General features: G+C 41.9%; 1 protein-coding gene across 1 annotated transcript in view; it reads right to left on the bottom strand.

Moving 5' to 3' along the window:
- thrab (thyroid hormone receptor alpha b) overlaps nt 1-19,264 on the bottom strand; it is a 174,410-nt gene extending 155,146 nt beyond the window's left edge. The window contains exon 1 of the mRNA XM_065949342.1: nt 18,770-19,264. The gene's annotated coding sequence lies outside the window, so the exon portion shown is untranslated. The remainder of the gene's footprint in view (nt 1-18,769) is intronic.
- Nucleotides 19,265-19,901: the final 637 nt, after the last annotated feature.

The raw sequence follows: 19,901 nt of genomic DNA, 5'->3' as shown, positions 1-19,901 counted from the left end.
CTGATAAAAGGGTTTTCTGTTATCCTAAGACTGCATGGCTTTTATCTGAACATCTTCTGGTTGGTGGGCTAGCTTACCTTTAGTTCAGTTATACTGTTAAAACATTTTCCAGATTGTTCTCTCTTTGAGATGCAAGGAAAACAGAATTGGCAACTTTTTTTATGCCACTGTCAGATCTTTTGAGTCATTTAAAAGCGAGAAATATCAAAAAGATAAATATTAGTGTAAGCTTCTGAAATGTTAGCGTTTCCTGTTTTTCTCAGCCTTGTACTTTTCTAAATCAAATATCTACATTTTCGACGATCGCTCTCAGAAAATAAGACATTTGAGCGTGTCCCCTTGGGCTGACGTAAACTACAACAGGCATTTTCACTATTCTGCCATTTCATATCAGCCCTAACCTTTTTTACAAGCAAAAGAAAGAACAAACCGACGTGTTTCTCTTTCTGCCCGTCACTAAATAATATTCTTGCTGCAGGGGGCATGCACTGCTGAAGGATTTCTTAGCGGAGCCGGGCTGCAGTGTGTTTCAGACGGCTGCTGTCATTGCCAGCAAAGCAGGCCTTTCTAATAGAAGTGGGCTAAGTGCTCTTGATGCCAGAGAAAGGCCTCAAACAGGAAATGTTACAGGCTGGCTGACACTGTGCCAAACCGCCCGCTGAATCACATCCATCTGTTTGCATATTATGCAAATCACCCTGAGTTATTTAAGTGTAAATCAGAGTACATGTGTGTTTGCCAGAGAGAGAGAGAGAGAGAGAGAGAGAGAGAGAGAGAGAGAGAGAGAGAGAGAGAGAGAGAGAGAGAGAGAGAGAGAGAGAGAGAGAGAGAGAGAGCTACTTTCCAAATCAGCTTACAATCTACCATGACACATTAGCATCGCTCTCGTCCAACGTGCCACCTGTACGACTCCCTTTTTTTTCCAGGTAAAGTGACGCTGCAGACTTGGAAATCCAACTGATTTCCTTTGTGTTGACTTTGTTACAGATGAGTTCAGCATGTATTTCATTAAGGCTCATTCTAGCTCTAATCCAATTCATTCATCTACACGGCCCTGTGTTTAAAAATAAGTCATTTCCACACAGGATTAAGCCACTGTGCCTTACTTTTCAGAGCAATCTGCTGGTTTGCATAGTTTAAAAGCTTAGCTGTTACATGTGGTCTGAAACACACACACATACACACACTCTCACCAACACACACACACACACACACACACACACACACACACACACTCTCTCACCAACACATACACACACCGCTGTAACCGAGCCAATGTTGAGATTGATCAACTGGGCGACGTCCAAATTAAAGCCCGTCCTCTGCAGACATGCCAGGCATAATAACTCTCCCTTCTCTTTGCACTTTTTCTTGGCCGAGTTAAGTTGGGAAAAGGGGAGGGGGGAATAAAAAGCAGGAGAGAAAAAGAAAGCAAGAAAAAAAGAAGAAGAAGAAAAAGAAGAAGAGGTGCGATTGGATAGTCTCGACACCCTTTGCAGAAAAAAAAAAAAAAAGGGATGCCTGGCTCTCAGATGTCTGACCCATTTTCTGCTCACACTCTCTCTCTCTCCTAATTTCCTTCCTTCCTCTAATCTACAGTAAAAAAAAAAAAAGCGCTATGACTCAGATTTTTTGGAGCTGCAGCAAAATGTGTATCAAACCTCAAACCTACAAACTGAAACACACACACAAACAGCACCAATGTACAGTATGGCAGAGGAAGAACTGACACAAGAAATCAGAGCATGCCGTGCTTGATCTGACAACATTTCAAATTCACAGTGTGGGCTCGTTTAATTAGGATTTTTTTTTTTGTGTGTGTGGGTGTGTGTTTGTGTGTGTGTACAGCAGTCACATGTGCTGTATATGTTCTACAGTATGCATAATAAGAGGCCTGTGTTCCAACAGAGATGGTTCAATAATCAATTATTCACTTGCTGGAAATACACGGATGCTCGTTCCTAATAATAAAATCATTTGGCACTACATTCAAATGCAACATTAGAATCGTACATACAGTATGAAGCCTTTCTGGAGGCTCACACTGAGTCGCGTTAAGCAGGAATGATCAGTCACACGCAATAATAAGAGGAAATTTCCCCTGGTGGCACGGGTGCGTATTAGCATTTTCACAAAGTGTTCTGTGTCCTTCTATATTTAACCACGTGTGGTTACAGCATGTACCTGCATTTTTTTAACTACATCTCATCAGTAAATGAGATGTAGGCAGGTTATCTTTAAGGAGCCTCTGCAAGGGAGTCTTAAAGGGACAGGCGCCCAGACGTTTCTTTTAGGAACAGAAGTGGCTTTCATATTTTCAAATATTTCTCCAAGGCTTTGAGTATCATTACCTGTACTTCAATCCATAGTTTTATGGTTAAGGCAAGGCTGATGAAATTGCAAATCTTAAAGTCTGAGCATAAAAACAACCAAGTTTTCTTTGTATTTCTGCAAAAAACACCCCCATAGCACGCTGATACTGAAATCAATGTCAATGTGTGCTGGGTGAACCTGAGGAAGCTACAGGCGAAACGCGTTGTTCACTTACAGTAAAATACCGTAAAGTTATTTTTTTTTTAAGTGTGCCACAAGGTTTTGATGTATTTTTCATGGCATGTTCCTGCAACCGTGCGCATCTGAGAATGTGTTTAGGCTTTGCACAGGGTACCCTGTTGGCCATTTATATCAGCAATGTGACTTTATTTGAATGACTGGCATATCTAAAAAATGTCTGCAGGGTCTTATCTTTCAGTTTCTCTTTTTTTGTTTTTCTGGCACTTTACGATGTTTCCATCCTGCATGACTTTGTGACAGACAGCATAGTTAGAGTGGGAGCACAAAGTGTAGCTCTTGTGATTCTGATGCTGTAGATGCTTCAAATATCATAGCTATGATGTTTTCTATTGTCAAATACAGTGTGACAAATAAAAACAAGGACACAAGAACAGAAAATAAAGGTGACTATTACACTAGGTATTATGTTTAAATTGTATGCATACTACACGCAAATTGTAAACCTTGTAAGTCCAACAACAGTCTGAACTGTAGTAAAAAGAATGAGTATGGGATTTTTAAACACAGGGTGTCAACTCTTATAAAGAAACTCCCCCTCATGTTCCCCCAGTCAAACTCTTTCTAAACGAAGCAGCAGCAGCAGGAAATGTTGATCTAGCATGAGCAGTAACTTAAGCCATCTGCAGGAGAGTCAACAGCAACACTGAGGCTGATATCAATGACATTAAATCATTAAAATAAATAGATTACACCCTGCATCATCTCCTTTGAAATATGAATCCTGCACAGGTATGATGAACTCTGCAGCTGACAATAATACTAAAATAAATAAACAGATAAAGGAGACTTTAAAAGAGTCAATCATGGCGAGAGAACATGAAAATCACCATGATAAAACAACACTAACTGTAACTGATTGTTATATCTTTCTGGAATATAAATTAAAGCTCCAGTGAAGACCTTAAGGTTCGTCAATTTTTGGCGCCTCCTGTGGACAAAGCTGTACTTTATATCTCTTAGCTGGTATTGCTGTGCACATGTGTGAAACAAAATCTCATCCTGCTTTCCTTTAACACTCAACAAAGATGTTTCACTCACTGTGAATCTTTGCATCAGAACATATGAGTATGAATCGCCTCGTCTGTCACCTACCCCCCCCCCCCCCCGGCAGCATTTACAGACATCAGACATAAATGGCTTTTGTAAGTCATAGGAAAAGCATCAGTTTTCATTTCCATGTGTTTCAGTACCAGCCAACACCCCCTCACAGGAGCTTTAAAGAAGACACTTTTCAGCCCTAAAGTTTGTCAATGAATCATTCTCACAGTTCATGTAATAGTAAAGAGGAATGACTAACAAGAATGGTAAGAAGGAAGAACCTGCTTTTAATGAGTAAGCCATGAAAAGCAGAGCGTGTGTGTTCCGTGAGGTTAATGTACAGCGTCTGTACAGTCTGGTGTTACAGTAGCACAGCAGACGGCTTAAGTGACAATCTGTGGAAAAACAAGTGGAAGGGCTACAGCAGGCAGGGGTCAGAGGAGAGCGGGGTCGCCTTCGGTCAGCTAATCCCCCCGGTGAAGGGTCTACCGACAGACGTACTTAGCCCAGTAACACACACACACACACACGTATACAGGAATAACCAGGGGGAGCAGTGGACTGTAAACGATGTACTTTCACGTGATACCCAACACAAATAAGCACCCGCAGAATACATCAACCCTCAGTCCAACACGAGATCCGCATACAATTTCTGCATTTATGCTAGCTGCTCATGCTAATTTTATCTGGAGATACGTAGCTCTCCCTCTTCTCCGCTCCACACACACACACACAGACATAAACAAACAAGGTCGGCATGGTCAGCGCCGCCTGCCTTGGCACAGAGGAGGACTACAGATGTGAAAGTAGGGAGAGCTCACGCCGGGGACCAGCTGGAGCCCATCCAACCTGGACAAGGGTCAGGGACACGACTGAGAGAACACAAGCAGCTTTTGGATCTCTTCTCAGAGAGCCGGCGGCGGCGGCGACGGGTCACCCTGGGTGTCCGTCCAGCCAAATCTATAACAGTTGTTTCTCACACCTTTTGGGAAATGTAACATCTGGGAAAAGTGTGTATTTTTTTTATCCAGAGCGTAGCACTGTTGTATTTGTCAAAGATACAGACTAAATTCTTCACACTGGATCTTTTCACTGATTTTCCCCTGAGATATTTCATATTACAGATACAATTGGACTGGACTGGAGGAATGTTTACATGTTTGCTGTATCAAATAGAAGCCAAAGTGTTAAATTGCATTCATGCATTTGCAGCAGATTGGTCTACAAATCTGTGAAAAATCTGTGAAAAAAATAAAATGCTCCCTTTGCATTTGCAATTCCTGCATCATATCCTAAAACCATCCAAGTCTCTATCACACGGCCCGACCGATATGGGATTTTTTGGGGCAGATATCGATATATCGACCGATATCTTTCATAGATCTATCCTCGATCTTTAGAGATCGGTTGATATAGATATAAACACATTTATAGCTATGATCCCTCAGATGAAGTTATCAAACACTTGTGAAAAAAATATTTTAAGACAGGATTTTTTTACAGTTGAAAAAAAGCCTTTATGGGCCAGAATAACAACAGTGCAAAAATAAAAACTATGAAAAAGAAATAAAAAACGGAAAATTGAATACACGTAGTTATATGGACACATATTGGAGAGAAAATGAGCCAATACCAATAATCACATGGTAAATTGGCTGATATTATCGGCCGGCTGATTAATCGGTCGAGCTCTACTTCTAATAAACTCTCTCTCATGCAGATTCAGTTATCCAAACCGCAAACTGTAAAGTGTATGAATCTGATATTCTAAGGATTATATTACAGAGACCTTGTGTGGCCAATACAGTTACAAACACCAGAAACAGATCCGCTCTTCCAGCATCTGTGCCAAAAAAAAAAACTCTCCAAGAAAGAAGTCCCTTTTGGTGTGGCTATAATACACAAAGTCCACATATTAATCTGAAACTTACTGAAACATGTTTTATGTAAATCAATGACAAACAAGACAAGGGGGAAGTTGTTCCAAAGTTAAGAGACTGTTGCTCCACTCGTCATCTTGCATGAAACAAGTCCTGCACAAACACTCATCTGAGACAGTTTACACAGACTTGTACAAACAGGGAACTTGTCATGAGAAAAATGTGCTGCTTTGTGTATATCCTCATTTATGTTATTGTGCAAAGTGTCAAATGCAACATGTGTTCTCCACAGAGTATGATCTGTCAAAGCCTGAGTGATTACATCTTAACTAAGAATAGCAGCCTGTGCTATGTATGTGCTGAGAACATGTGTGTGTGCGGTTATCAGATGTGCCTCTCCTGGTGTTAAAGTACATGCATGCATAGAACTTGTTTGAGAAGCTGCATGCAAACCCTCTGAACTTTCTGTGTGTGGTGTTGACAGGGCCTCAGCTCCTGCAGGGGGGGGTGGGGGGTGGGGGGTGGGGGGTGGGTGGGGGGGTTGCTGTACACTAATCACAGGGTGATTGTCTCACACTTTGCCTATTGAGTTTCCTGCTGTCCACGGCTCAGCTATGCCGAAGGGAACACGAGCCCGTCCTCTACGGCGACCACATGGAGACGCCGCAAAAAAGACCCAGCAGCCTCGCACACACAAACACGCATAGTAAGCGTTTAAATACAACACGGCTTTTTCCACATGCCAACACACGCAGGCAGAGGAGGTCCTTTCATTATCAGTGAGAAACTGAATCGACTTAGTGTCTACTGTATGCCAGATTTCTTTTTCTTTTTTTTTGTTTGACTGGCTGCGGTTGAGATAGCTCAGATAAGGAATGCTGCAGAGCTGCCAAATCAGAAAGTCTCCCAATGCCTTTTCAAAGACAAACGCATGCACACACACACACATGCACACACACAAACACAGCCTGAGGGCGTTTGGCATTAGGTTGTCATTCTAGACCTCCCAGCGTGGCACTCTCCATCCCTGCACTTGGCTGGCAACACTAACAGGTACGGATGAAACACTCTTCCTGGATCAGGTAAAATAACCCGAGCCAGGGAATAAAGACCAGAAAGAATGCTGCAAAACAAATAAAAACTTTGGATCACAATATCTAGGTTATGTGTAGGATGGAGGAGGAGTCAGTATTGGTTTGTGTTACAATGATGATTGTTGTACAGAATAGATTTTAAAAGCCTCATTCCCGAGTATTTATAAAAACACAACATGCACTTGTGTCTGCCCTCAAAGTGAAACGATAAATGAATTTGTATCCAGAAGGCTCCTGCACACGAGCAGCTACCTTTCTGATTATTTGCCAGTTTCACACCGAGAGCAGAACAAATGTCCCTTTCATCAATCCAGTAATCACCTTTCACACAAATCGGAAGCTGAACAAATTTATAAAATCATTCCAAAACATGAATTCAAATAATTATTACCACAAATGTGATGCGTGCAAAGAAAATCTTACCTTTTCATGCATCCTGTTTTAATTATTCTTCATAGAACAGAGTGAACTAGGAACATGAACAAACACAAGCGCTATAATCAATTAACCATTTAACAGCCCCCCTCCCCCTCCTATGCAAGTTTCATTTCAGCCCTGCAAAAGGTTGATTACTTTCTTGATAAATTCTTGACTTAATCAATTTGCTTATGCAGAGTTTGGCTGACATTGATCATTTTCGAAATGCTAATTAGTCTAGAACCTCCATATTCGTTTTCAATTTCCAAGTAGCATTACAAAGTCCTACTCCATATTATCGATTGCACTGAACTGTGATTGGTCGGCCTGCACAATGTCTACTGGAAGTAAGTATGAGCAGTGTGACGAGGAGACTCTGCCAGAGAAAATACAACATGAGCTGCCTTGCAACTTTGTGCGCTTCTCAGGGCTGGCTCAATGTCAGAAAATATTCCAAGATTGTCCGTTTTAATCTCAAACCGCCATACTTAAAAACTGCAATATTTAGAGTCCAAATGGAAATGAAATATTTGAGGCAATGTAAGTAATTATTTCAGTGTAAAAAGTCCATAAGCAGGATAAGGAGATCTTTGACATGTGGCTCTGAGCTGTGCTGCACAGCAGGAGTTTGTAATCACAGGTTTTAAAGGTTAGATCCATAAGTACCGCGAGCATCAGAATGATAAGCCTTCAGAGTTGCTCTGGAATTTTTTTTTTTTAAAAGGTCACTATGCCCCCTTCTTAGCTAAGTACATGTTGCAGGTGAATCATGCCTCTAATGTGCTGCTGTTGGTAAAGATGCTGCTGCTTCATCTGACAGATTCTGTCCATGAGGATAGAGCGATATGGACAAAGAAAAACGCCTTTTTATTACAGTACATGGATTTTTTTTGCCTTCTCAAGGTTAAATGACACGTGAACAATGTTTGAATCAAGACAATGACACGAAGTGGGGATGCATCCCAAGCAGCTTTGGAGAAACAGCCTTTAAAAGACTGTTGAAATTGTGTAGAGCTGCAAAAAATACAATCTGATTTATGCAATAATAAATTGTAAGAAAATGTTTTTCATATATTTCACAATAATTCATCATTTGGCAATTTTTTCAACCAAAAAATGATCAAAGTTCTTTTGGTTCCAGCAACTCAAAGTATTATAAATAAGCTAACTGTACTGTATGTGGGTCTGTTATTTATTATGTGACTATTATGTCCAATCAGTTTGTAAAATTGTCTGTGAGTTCTTTTGTATGATGTTCTGTTGACTGTCCTGTCCATGTTTTTCTAAATGTTTTTTTTTTTTTTAGTACCTGCCTCAGGACTGAAGATGAAATGTAGCTTTTGCATATTTACATAAATATGCTATTTGCTGATATGCTGTATAATGTGCACTCACTGTCCATGTGCGTTTCCTCAAACAGAAAAGCGCTGAGTGTGCAGAAACAGAGAGGCCCAGATGAGAGCGGGTCACTGTCAGTCACACTTCAAAGAAGCCCATCTAACTGCTACAGATGACAGATTTTCTTCGTTCCTTTTTCACAGCACAATTTCTGTCACGACCTAAAGACAATTTCAACCCAAATCTTAAAAAGTGTATCTAGAGGAAATTACCAACCCTGCCTTTAAATGGTTTTTAATTAAGCTTTTTTTTTTTGGGCTTAAGAAATTAAAGTATGAAGTGATTCAAAAAGCTCAAGTCACAAATTAATGGTGAAAAACAGCCAATTGGACGAATAGTTTACTGGAGCTCAACGCCATGATGGGTCAATCTGATAAGGCAATTTAGGCAGAAAGGTTTCAATTTGTTTAAATTAATTGACCCCGTTGAAAACCAAACTTCTTCTCTGAAGACCAACCGCAAAACCACAGGGCTTTATTTTGGACTGTGATTATGCAACCATTACATAGCAAAAGTAACTGTAGGTGTCTGGCTCGTGTGATGACTGTCCAATGTCAATAATAAAAAAAAAATCAAGAGGTGGAGTTTTGTCGCAGCTTGCCAGACCATCAGGAGTTGGATCGAGTCCATGTGAATTTCCTCATCCATGACAGATTACAAAACAGGGATCAATAAACTCGAGTCGTTCTTTTTTTGGTAGCCGACCATTTATCCAGCAGCTAATCCAGAGGTATTGAAGAGGCAGAGAGGTTCATATCAACATTGGGTCATATCTCCCACTTATTAAGTTTTATTTGCAACAGCAGCAAGGAAATAGCATTAAACCCGCTCTGATGGGTTATCAAAAAAAAAGTCCAATGATTGTGCACTCGTGACTTCTTTCCGACATTAATGAAATGCTGACCTATATACCGAGCATGTTGGAGCAGAGGAGAGTGGCCATAGTGGAACTTGGGCTTCAGCCAGATTTTTTAATTGTAGGGTTTTATAAGCATCTCTTTACAGTTATTCATTACCTCAGCAGATAATCTGTTAAAGCATGGAACATTTCCAAGTGGAAGTGGTAGAACAGATTTCTGTTTCTTTTGCAGTTTAACCGCCATCGTCTTAACCACTGAACACATGGAGCACTCTACACTGTCCGCTCAGGAGGTCAAACGATTTGTGTAAATACAGTACGGCAAATAAATCTATTAAACAGGATGTATCAAAGCTGAAACCATTACCATTTAAGTTTTTTGTTTCCTTTTAAAACACAGTATGTACATTCCACCGCCACGGGGCTTGCAATCAAAACAATAACATAAAATGACGTCGAGGCTGGCGGGGAATCACGGGAGTGGTTCTCTCGGCTACCCTCCTCCCCAACCCTGGATTTAAAAAACGAACTCCGAGTTGACCGTAGAGAATACGATCGGGGGAAGCCCACCTGAGAAAGAGAATATGTTTACAGACGATGTTCCCAAGTAATATTTACAGCACATACAGCAACAGTACGGCAGCTGTCAGTAGCAGTTCCCACTTCCTAAAGCAGCGGCCTTTGACGTAACATCCGCTGTTTCCATGGCAACTATAAACGTGTCATGTCTGTCATGGCGCCGCGACAAGACACACGTTACAACTATAAAAAGAAGGATTTCTCTGGCTTCAGTAACTGTTTTTTTATTTGAGGTAATGTAAGTAATGATTTAATGTATGATTTCATTGAGAGTAAAAATTCTACATATTACACCTTTAAATGAAAGTCTAAATGATTTGGTTACACTTTGTCAAATATGAAGATTTTTGACTCTATGTTTTGACAAAACAACCAGTTTGAAGAAGTTGGCTGAAGGAGTTTTCTGGCATTTCAATGACTAAATGAAATGCAATTAATCAAGTTAGTTGGAAATGAAGGTATTCACAAATGATCCCACACACAGCATAATAAAACTAAATTCAATCATTTTGATCTCTTTTATTAATAAACTCTCTTGTCTCTACGGCCTACAACCAAACTGACTCACACTCACACGTTCATTCCTCTCGGGAACTGATTATAAACTGATTATCTGCTGCCCCAGAGGCACAGATACTGAAATCATTATTACCAGTTTAATTTCAAATCCACAAGAAGGGAATCCCTCTGTACGCCACAACGCCTCAGTGTTTACGACACAGTCAAATAAAAAAAATTGTAGCTACTTTATTGTCTTGGGAACTGGTTGTTTAATACGTCTGCAAACTGTGTAGTGACTTCATTTGTCTCCCACTGCATAAACGGTGACTGCTCTCAAAGAGAGCGAGCGGTAACAGCTGAGTGCCAGTGAATGTGGGATGGACTCGTCCTCGTAAAGTGCTCCGCTTCGCCCTGGCAAAAATAAACCTCACGGGTCTGGGTGCCAAGTATTCCCGTTGATGAAAAGCCAGTTGTGAGTGGCCCCAGTTGTACCGGTCAGAGCCAAGCTGACTGGAGTTATTATGAAAGAAGTGCGGCTGTGTAAAACGGCCTTCTCTCTCTCTCTTTCCCACTGCCCAACAGACCTGTAGTATTGCTTAATATGTAAATTATGTAACCTGAAACGTGTTTTATCTCTCCTCTCTCTCTTCTCTCCTCTCTCTCTTCTCTCTCTCTTCTCTCTCTCTCTCCCTCTCCCTCTCCTCGTCTCTCTCTCTCTCTCTCTCTGGCCATTTTCACAAATTGTTGTTATTTTTCCTGGTGAGAGGGCCAAAGACAGAAAGAGCAGCAAATGGTAACAGCATAAATGCTCACATTTGGTAATTAATTCCTCGAACCAGCTCCGTCTTTGCTAAAATTACTCTTTATGTTTTCGCACCTTCATCCTGGTTTTTAACAATTAAGTCACTATTAGAGCTTTCACACCTGCAGAAAACTCCTGAAAAACTCCTGATATTTCCAGGAACACAAAGAGCCAAATTTTTTGCTCGGCCTTCACCAAGTATTTTTTCCGCAGCAAGTCAGAGTGGGCTTATGGGAGAACACAGCAGGATATTGTCTGGAGAATTCACCTTGCACCAATGGGAAGGGGGGAGTGATGGTTTATATCCTGTGACTGCTGTACGGTGCATTCACTGTCCGCATGCGACCGATATGATCACCATGCATGTAATTAAATGGCTGCATTACATTTTCTGTCAGTATGTTGTTCTCCGATCTGTTGTTGAAAGTGTGACTCCTTTGAACTTCACGTAGCATCAGTACTTTTTGATACGATCAATCTTTCAAAATAAAAGTTTGTGTGTTGCTTTAAAACATTAGCTATCAGAAAGCATCAACTTACTGAAAAAGTTGAAAACCTTAATCCCTTCTACAAGAGATTTTGTAAGGCAATGGGCGAATTCAAAGCAAAATGAAGGTTATGATATAAAAAATGAGAATTTAAAACAGTTGGTTAAAAACGAGGTGGGGGAGGGCTCTTCTGGTAACCCTCTGCATGGAAACCACAGCTCAACAGACACAACTGAAAAACACAAAGACAGAAACGAAACCTCATGTACAATGAGGAGATAAAAGGGAGGGGCAAAAAAGAAACACAACACTGAGAAAGAGCCAGAACCTAGGAGCAAGTGGACTGATATGTCATGTGTGTGAAGTACGTTGTGTGATTGGGAGGGGGGATGGGGGAGGGGACGGGGTGTGGAGACTGGTGTTGATAATCTCTTGTCGTGTTCACCATGACAGTATGCTTATCAGTGGTGCAGCTCCGTGGGCCCCCTGAACGCAACACAAACCGGCTCCAGCATCACGCTGAAAGGTTGGCCTCATTCTTCTCCGCTAATGAGGGTTGTATTGCCAGTCGAGGACACCACTCATTACTCTGAGCGCCACATTTTACAGCAGGAAACGGCATGGAATTTCCTCCACGGGAAGAGAGGATGCAGGATGCACATTACTTTTTATTATTACTCGTGTATGAATAGGTATCAGCTGACTTGGCCTACTTTTTTAATAACTCAGTAGATTCCATGTGATTGAACGTGGTCAGGCCTCGGTTTGAATGAAAGCCTAAATGATGTGTAGGTTCATCATTTAATGATGTTTTTTAATACCTGTGGCTGCATGAAATAAACTGGATGTAGATGTCACCTTCAGCTCCGGGAATCTGTTCTTGGTATTTTTCCTCTATTTTCTAACATTAATCGATCAATAATGAAACTAAACACACGTTAGCTACATTAGCTGCTATTGATTCTCCAACATGACTTCAAACACTGGGAGCATTGTTCAGTTGGGATATATGACCTCTGACTTGTTTTTGTAACCTCATTAAAATGTCACATGCCGCACTTGTTAGCTAAATAATCATCCGGACAAAGCAAGGATTATGACTCAATATAACTATTAATAGAGTTTATTTTTATGTGTGACAGATTATCTAGGCCGTCTATGCATTACAGATTTGATTATCATGTATGGCAAATCAGGACTCATCCTGACCCCTCTGAATGGATTAATTGTGCAACAAGCATCGTGTGACTGTTGTGTTCCCTGAATATCGATATCAGTCCCAAAAAAAAAATCGCATATCGGTCGGGCCCTACATAATTATATCTTTACTACCAAAGTTTCTTTTGTCATATTTTTTACCTAAATCTGCTGTGAGAGCGAGCAGAACGGTCCATTCAAATTCAGAGATCAGCAAATACAGACGTTTCTCAAATCCTTCAGTCCAGTGGCTCTCAACAAGTCTAGCCTCACGACCCACCACCAACTCCTTAATGACAAATCACGACCCAAATTTCTGATATTTTTCAACCAATGTGATTAGTTTAATGAAAACAATGGTGCAGTTTGGACCCCGGACGGTACAAAACATGACAGACCAAACACAAAACTAACTTTTTAAATGATAAAAAAAGTGCTTCAAAGACTGTTTGGCTTTTTTATTTCCATGCACACATTCCCGACCCTTGAAAACGGCTATGAGACCCTCTTTTGGGTCCCGACCCACCAGTTGAGAACCACTGCTTAAGTCGTCTCATGAAAATGCTGAAGCCATGTTTGTTTTTCTTACAAAGAGAGAAGACGCTGTCTACAAAGCACAAATAAAAACCAAAACGTCGCCAACGTATTTGTGTGATTTAGACAACGCTGAGTTTGTTGCCTTGGTAACGAAAAAGAGATTGATATCGTTTGATTCCTACATGAATGCATCAAAGTTTGAAAACCTGGTTGAAGTTGTTCAGCCTATACAGATATACATTTAGGAGGTAAAATCATTTCACATAATACCTGCCAATACATGAACAAGTAAGCAATACCGTACAGCTGGGAGATAAATCCATTTTAAAGTTCAAACTGAGGAAAACGTCTGTCACTTGTAATTGTGTAATGATTGTACAGAAATGCCTCCGCTTCCTACACAACTCATTTCTTCCAGCATCACAAACGGAGGCATGCAGCCAAGTGGGAGAAGTGTGAGCATTGTGAGACTGTGGCAGTCCAAAAAACACCTGCTCAGAAGCATTAGCAGCAGCGAAGTGACTGAAAGTGTATATACAGAGGCTCCAGTCCCGGTCGCACTGGTCGCAGGTTTCCACTCCCAAACTGACGCTGTTAGGTGTGTGCCACCCCCGACTCGCTCGCCCCTCATTTCCTCTCTCTTTCTTGCTTTGCTATCCCAATAATGTCAAGAGTTGTCGTCAACTGTTGCAGTCCAGTTGGCAGATATTTTTACTCATTACAAGCAATGCAGGCCGTATTTTTAGCTTTTCATATCTTGAAATTAGATGTTTCTCTGGACCTGTCAGGTGAATGTGGCTTATAATACACAAATACACTTGCTTAGATTTGAGTTTCTGCAGTGTGACGAGAAGCTGCTAGTTAAGGTGCTGGTTGGATATATAATAAGCACTGCAAGCTGTCCCTGCAACAAACTGCACATGCCTTATTTTCCCATCAGAACTGGATTGTGAGAAACAAGAGGATGTTTTGTGTGAACAGGACGGCTTGATTTTATTTGGACTATTAAGGAGTGTAAAAAAATAATTAGGTATATGCAGAAGGACAAAGAGCAACCTCATGTACATAAAAAGGGCTGATTTTCTCACTTAGTAAAAACATTCTAAATCAAAAGTTTCCATACAAAAGCTCTTTGATAAAGACGGCTTTGTTGTGATGATGCATCTAAATACAATATGTTCACAAACACAAGCTATACTGTACACGCAGCCACAAAATCTATTAGTCCAGTTCCAGTGCAGAAACCCGTGATGATCAGATGACATTTTGTGGTTGGCTGCATTCACCCAGGCTGAATGGATCCTATGAAGCAACCTACAAGTCTATAGCATATGGGTGCTGATCTAATTAGTCACAGGGAAAAACACAGACGACGTGCTGAAGCGCCTTGGGGCCCTGCTCCTATAGCATGAGCAACAGTCAACTCAGGTCAAGCAGAACGTAAGGGCAGGAGAGACACAGGCATGTCTTTCTTTTTTCTAGTTTATTGTGTATTTATGGAGGAAATATGTGTGATGCTAACCTCTGCTAATCAGCTGCAAATGTGTCACCTCTCTGACCCGAGCGATGCAGGAAAAATCTAAATCAGGGGGAAATGTCTTGAGGTATTTAGCTCGACATTCATGCAAACGATGTAGCTCCTCCCACAGAGTTATTACAGCCATACAGACACAAGGACATTTTTTCGCACTGAGATGCATTCTGGGAACATGTTTCAAACATTTTAACCAGCTGGTGTCTCCACCTCTTTCTGTTCAAAAAAAAAGAAGGAGGAAATGGGAGGCAAATCCTAGGATCACCTCTCTCACTGCGCTCCGCTCAGGGAGAGCTCCTGACATATTGGCCTACCCAGCAGGCCCCTCTGCCTCTCTAGACAGCTCTGACATCATTTTACAGCAGATACAGACCCAGGACATCAGCTGCACAGCCGAGGTTATATAAGTGATCGCTGCATGTTTCCAGGCATTAAGCGCTGCTGCCCCACCATCGGGAATAAAAAGGGATCGTAGGAGAAATAGGGGAGGGAATCGAGAAGGGGGGGAGGAGGCTGGGAAGAAAGACGGGCAGAAAACAGGGTCACAAAAAGAGAGGCCCACTGGGGTGCTCGCTGCTGGGAGAGACCGGAGAAGGTCACCTCTGGCCCCCTAAAGGAGCCCCAGCCGAGAGGAAGACGAGAGAATGGGAGGGGAGGAGAAGGGGAAAAGAGGAGCAGAGAAACGGAGAGGGGAGAGGGGAGAAAATGTGAGGAAAGGAAAGAGGAGAAAAAGGTTGCAGAGGAAGGAGAAGAAGAGAAGACAGGAGAGGAGAGGAGAGGGAAAAAGGGACGGGGAGTAAGAGAGGCGAGGAGAGAAGACGAGACTATATAGACCAGGTCACATCAGGCTACACCCATACATCGCCTGTGTTCTCTCACATACACGACACCGTTACATCACATAGGAGCGTAGCCGCTGCTTCCACAGTTTCTGCTCTTATGCATGGGAAAACCATTTCAAGTGAAGGGAAAAAGTCAAGTGTATGCATGAACAAACATCCACTATAAAGTTTTTCCTGTAGGTTTATTTAATTACTTCCAAACTTGATACTTTTTTAACTCCATCTTTTCCCCTCTTCACAGCCTACTCTTCTCTTATCCCTGGAGAAAACGTTAATACGTGAATGGCGGATTTGTCCGTGGCTAATAATCAACCCGGGGAGAGAACACTGCAATTTAAACGCGTGGTTAATGATTAATGAACGGTGGGCATCTGGGGCCCGACCAGCTGATCCGACATAAATTAGTCCTATATTTAAGCCTGTTTTTGTGCAAATCCAAAAAACTCTACAGGGGGTTTAGCTTTACATATATTTACATTATAGCAACATTATTAACCCTTAATGGTTAATTAAAATGCATATGAAGGATGCATGGTTACTAAAAGTGCACACATGACTTCCTGTTCTGTCTTCTTTCTTTAAATTAAGACTGCAACCTCTGGGAAGTTTGCAAAGACATTCAGACGTCAACAAGTCCAGATGCTTTGAATCTGCAACGCTGTCGATGGAAAATCCATACACTCTGCCTTTTTTTTTTTTTTTAAGTAAGCCTCGGCGTGCCAGAGGGAACGTTTCTGTTTGCCAGCTTGATGGATTCAACTGCGAAAAGCATCCAGCTCTCAGACTGTCACTTTCTATCAGCTGCAGCGCGAGGCTGCTGTGAGAATGAACGCGACTCAAGACGCTGGAGAAGGGCGATGAGCAACAACAAAAAAAAGGGCGGTTACATTTTGAGTGATTTAATTACTACAGCGCTGTAATGTGGGGGATGAAGACCCTCGCACACAAACAGCTGCACACGCACTCACTGTCACCATTATGTTCATGTTGTGGTGGTCAATCATGCACCGAGATTATGTTCGTCGAGGATTTTCACAAGGTCTGAGTGAATGATGTGTCAAAAGAGCCTGTCAGCAGCCTGTACATGCACTGGGATTGACAAGGGAAGTTTGTCTTGGCAACTTTAAGCATTTTTAAGTTCTATTATTACAAGAGCGGGAACAGATGTGGGATTCTAGCAACTGATACCGACACTAATTTCAGAGCGGGAAAATTGCCTGATTGCCAAATATGGATGCTGAAAAATGTCATTTCCAGGCAGTAATGACATTTTCTACATAGATATGTTACCAATTTTAAGCAGCAAAATGAGAATGCAAAGGTAGCCAGCAGGATGCTTAAAGAGTATTTAACTCATAGTTGATTATCAGAGCAGACAGTCTCAGTTGTGCATGTGCTGAAGACAGTGCTCGGAGTCCATGCTGTCTCTGTGTGCTGGGAAAAACAATGTCATGAAATCATCTAAATCAGAGGTTCTCATCTGAATATCCTCAGGACCCACCACCACCAACTCTTACCTCCACCCAAATGTCTGTTTATTTCTCAACCAATCAGATTTATTTTATTTTTTAAAAACTTGTGACGAAGCAACAGAACAAAACATGTTTATGTGCTTCACAGACTTTTTTTTAACACCATTTCTTCCCCCCAGTCACACTTCTTCTGAATATGAATGAGTGGCCCACCTTTGGGTCTCGACCCACAAGTTGATAAACCACTGATTGAAATCACTCCGAGCATTGCTTTCTGCATTGTATGTTCTGTAGCATGTGTTTAAAACAAACCTACGATACAAACATACTGGTTGCAGACCCCTCACCCATATCTGCTAGATAATACTGCCCAGTTGATATATCAATCAGTCTCTTATTGTCAACAATGCATTAATGTTATGCCATTTGTAAAGTAAGTTCTTTCAGTGTTGTCATCCAGCAAGAACTGCAAACATTTTCACTGAGTTGCCCTCTACTTTTTGGTGATGTTCCTCCAAAATAAACCTTTTCTTTTCCCTATACAACAAGTCCCAGCGTATGTGGTAATTTAAACCCCCACCGACACTCACTGTTTTGATGCAATGCACATTAAGCCTCCTCACTAGGACAGTCTGTTCTGGAAACCCCGGCAAATTCTGATCAACACGAACGCAAGCAAGATCAGACAGTGTCATCATGGGCTGCATGACACAGTGATAATTAACAGGAAGCAAAAATAGACTCATTAACTCTAAATGCCAATCTGTGCACATCACAAGGGCTAAGCTGCACAGTTACATTACCACAGAGATGCATGGATTGTGTGAATGTTAATGACCCAATTTCCCCATGGCAGAGAAAAATGAGCACATACAAGCTTGACTGGAGGTGGGTTTCCCCTTCCTGTACTGCAATAGTACTATTATAATGCTAATCCAATGAAAATGAGGGGGTCAGTATGCATTGAAAACACACTATAGGACAGCAAATTGCGGTCAAGTAACCGAGTTGAAACACTGCCTATAGGAGGAGTATTACGGCTGAGTTATAGCTTAAGATCCTTATCGATTACCTTTTTCTGAGTGTGTGTGTGTGAATGCGTGAGTGCAGCAGCAGGCAGGCATAAATCCAAGTTCAGGCCTGTGTGAGTGTGTGTGTGAGTATGTGTGTGTGTGTGTGTGTGTGTGTGTGTGTGTGTGTGTGTGTGTGTGTGTGTGTGTGTGTGTGTGTGTAAGCAGCACATGATAGTTCAGGCACAACACAGTGCAAGAGAGCAAAAAAAAAAAAGGGGCAGCATTACCGTTATGCAGTAATATCCGGTAATGTTACACTGACAGCGACCTCTCAGCAGAGGGAAAACGTCAACAATAGTGGAGTAATGGCTGCAGATAAACGAGGTTAAGAGCCTGAATGCAGCACCAGGACACGGTGTGTATCTTGGCTGATCTGTCAAACGAGCAGCAGCACCAGCAGCAGCAGCAGCAATGCCCGGGCTACTCAAGCTAGCACCGCCACACTACTGCACGGCGGAGCCTCAGAGATAACGACACTTACCGGCGGTTCACCCCCCCACGCAGCGTGGACAACCAGCCCCGGGTTTTTCGGTTATGAGGGCGGTAATGAAGCGGGAGAAAGTCAGCGGGGCTCCTCCGGGTTTCTGCACGAGTGAAGCGGCGCTGAGTGGTTCCACGTTCCCCCCCCTCTCACACTCACTCCGAGCCGGGCTCCTCCGCTAACGCTGCTCCGCCTCGCACTGTCAAAATTATCTCCCTCCTCCTCTGCCTTCTCTCGCAGCTCCTCGTCCTCCTTCTTGCAAAGCTCAAACGTGGGAATAATAGTTTGCGTCCCCTTCTTCTTTTTTCCTTGCTGCCTTTCCTTTAGCCTACAGGAGCGTTTGGACGGGCTGCAGCGACAGGAGGGAAAGAACCGAAAAAGAAATACTACACGCTCGCTCCTCCCTCCCTCCGCTTTATGTACAGTACAGTCAGACTGTGTGAGCACTTATTAAAACTATCTACCGCTCTCTACAGGAGTACCACTGTAAAGCACACACTGTACACACACAGACACATGTCTTCATCCCCCCTTTCCTTTCCTCTGCTGAGCTTATTTATTGACTTCATTACCAGTGTGCTCATGCCCCATCCCCTCCTCCTCCTGCCTCCTCCCCTCTGTGCAAAGGTGAGATCAGTCCACCTTGTGTGAGGTAAATGACACGTTACTGATGAGGTAATGTGACTGGGGAGTTGAAAGCTGACAAATATTATCAACGAACGATGTGTAAATGTAAGCTAAGTAAGCAAAATATGCTCTTTTTTTTTAAATAAAGCTAAAACAGCAATATCAGTCTACATTTTTGATAAGATTCAGAGGCGGGAAAGTAGGTCAATTAACCAATTAGTCAACAGACAGGTTGTTGACAACAATTATGAATATTTTTTTATTAGAGCTTCTCAAACAAATGAGGATTTTGTGCTTTTCTCCAATGTCATTGCAGTAAATAGTTTATTTATAGCCCCAAAAGCTATTTGCATTATTTCCATCTATCAAGTTCAACTGGAGCGACTACAACCTGAGGGATTTTATCCTATTAGCTTGTTTTAAATAAACTAAAAATCACATAATGAAAAGCATCAAATACTCTCAGTCTTAGTATATTGGTTCAACCTTTAGCTATATGAAAAAT

The sequence above is a fragment of the Labrus bergylta genome, chromosome 21 (genome assembly GCF_963930695.1).
Source record: "Labrus bergylta chromosome 21, fLabBer1.1, whole genome shotgun sequence".
Classification (NCBI taxonomy): Eukaryota; Metazoa; Chordata; class Actinopteri; order Labriformes; family Labridae; genus Labrus; species Labrus bergylta.
Note: the sequence above shows the minus strand (reverse complement) of the source record. Positions and strands in the feature narration are given on the sequence as shown.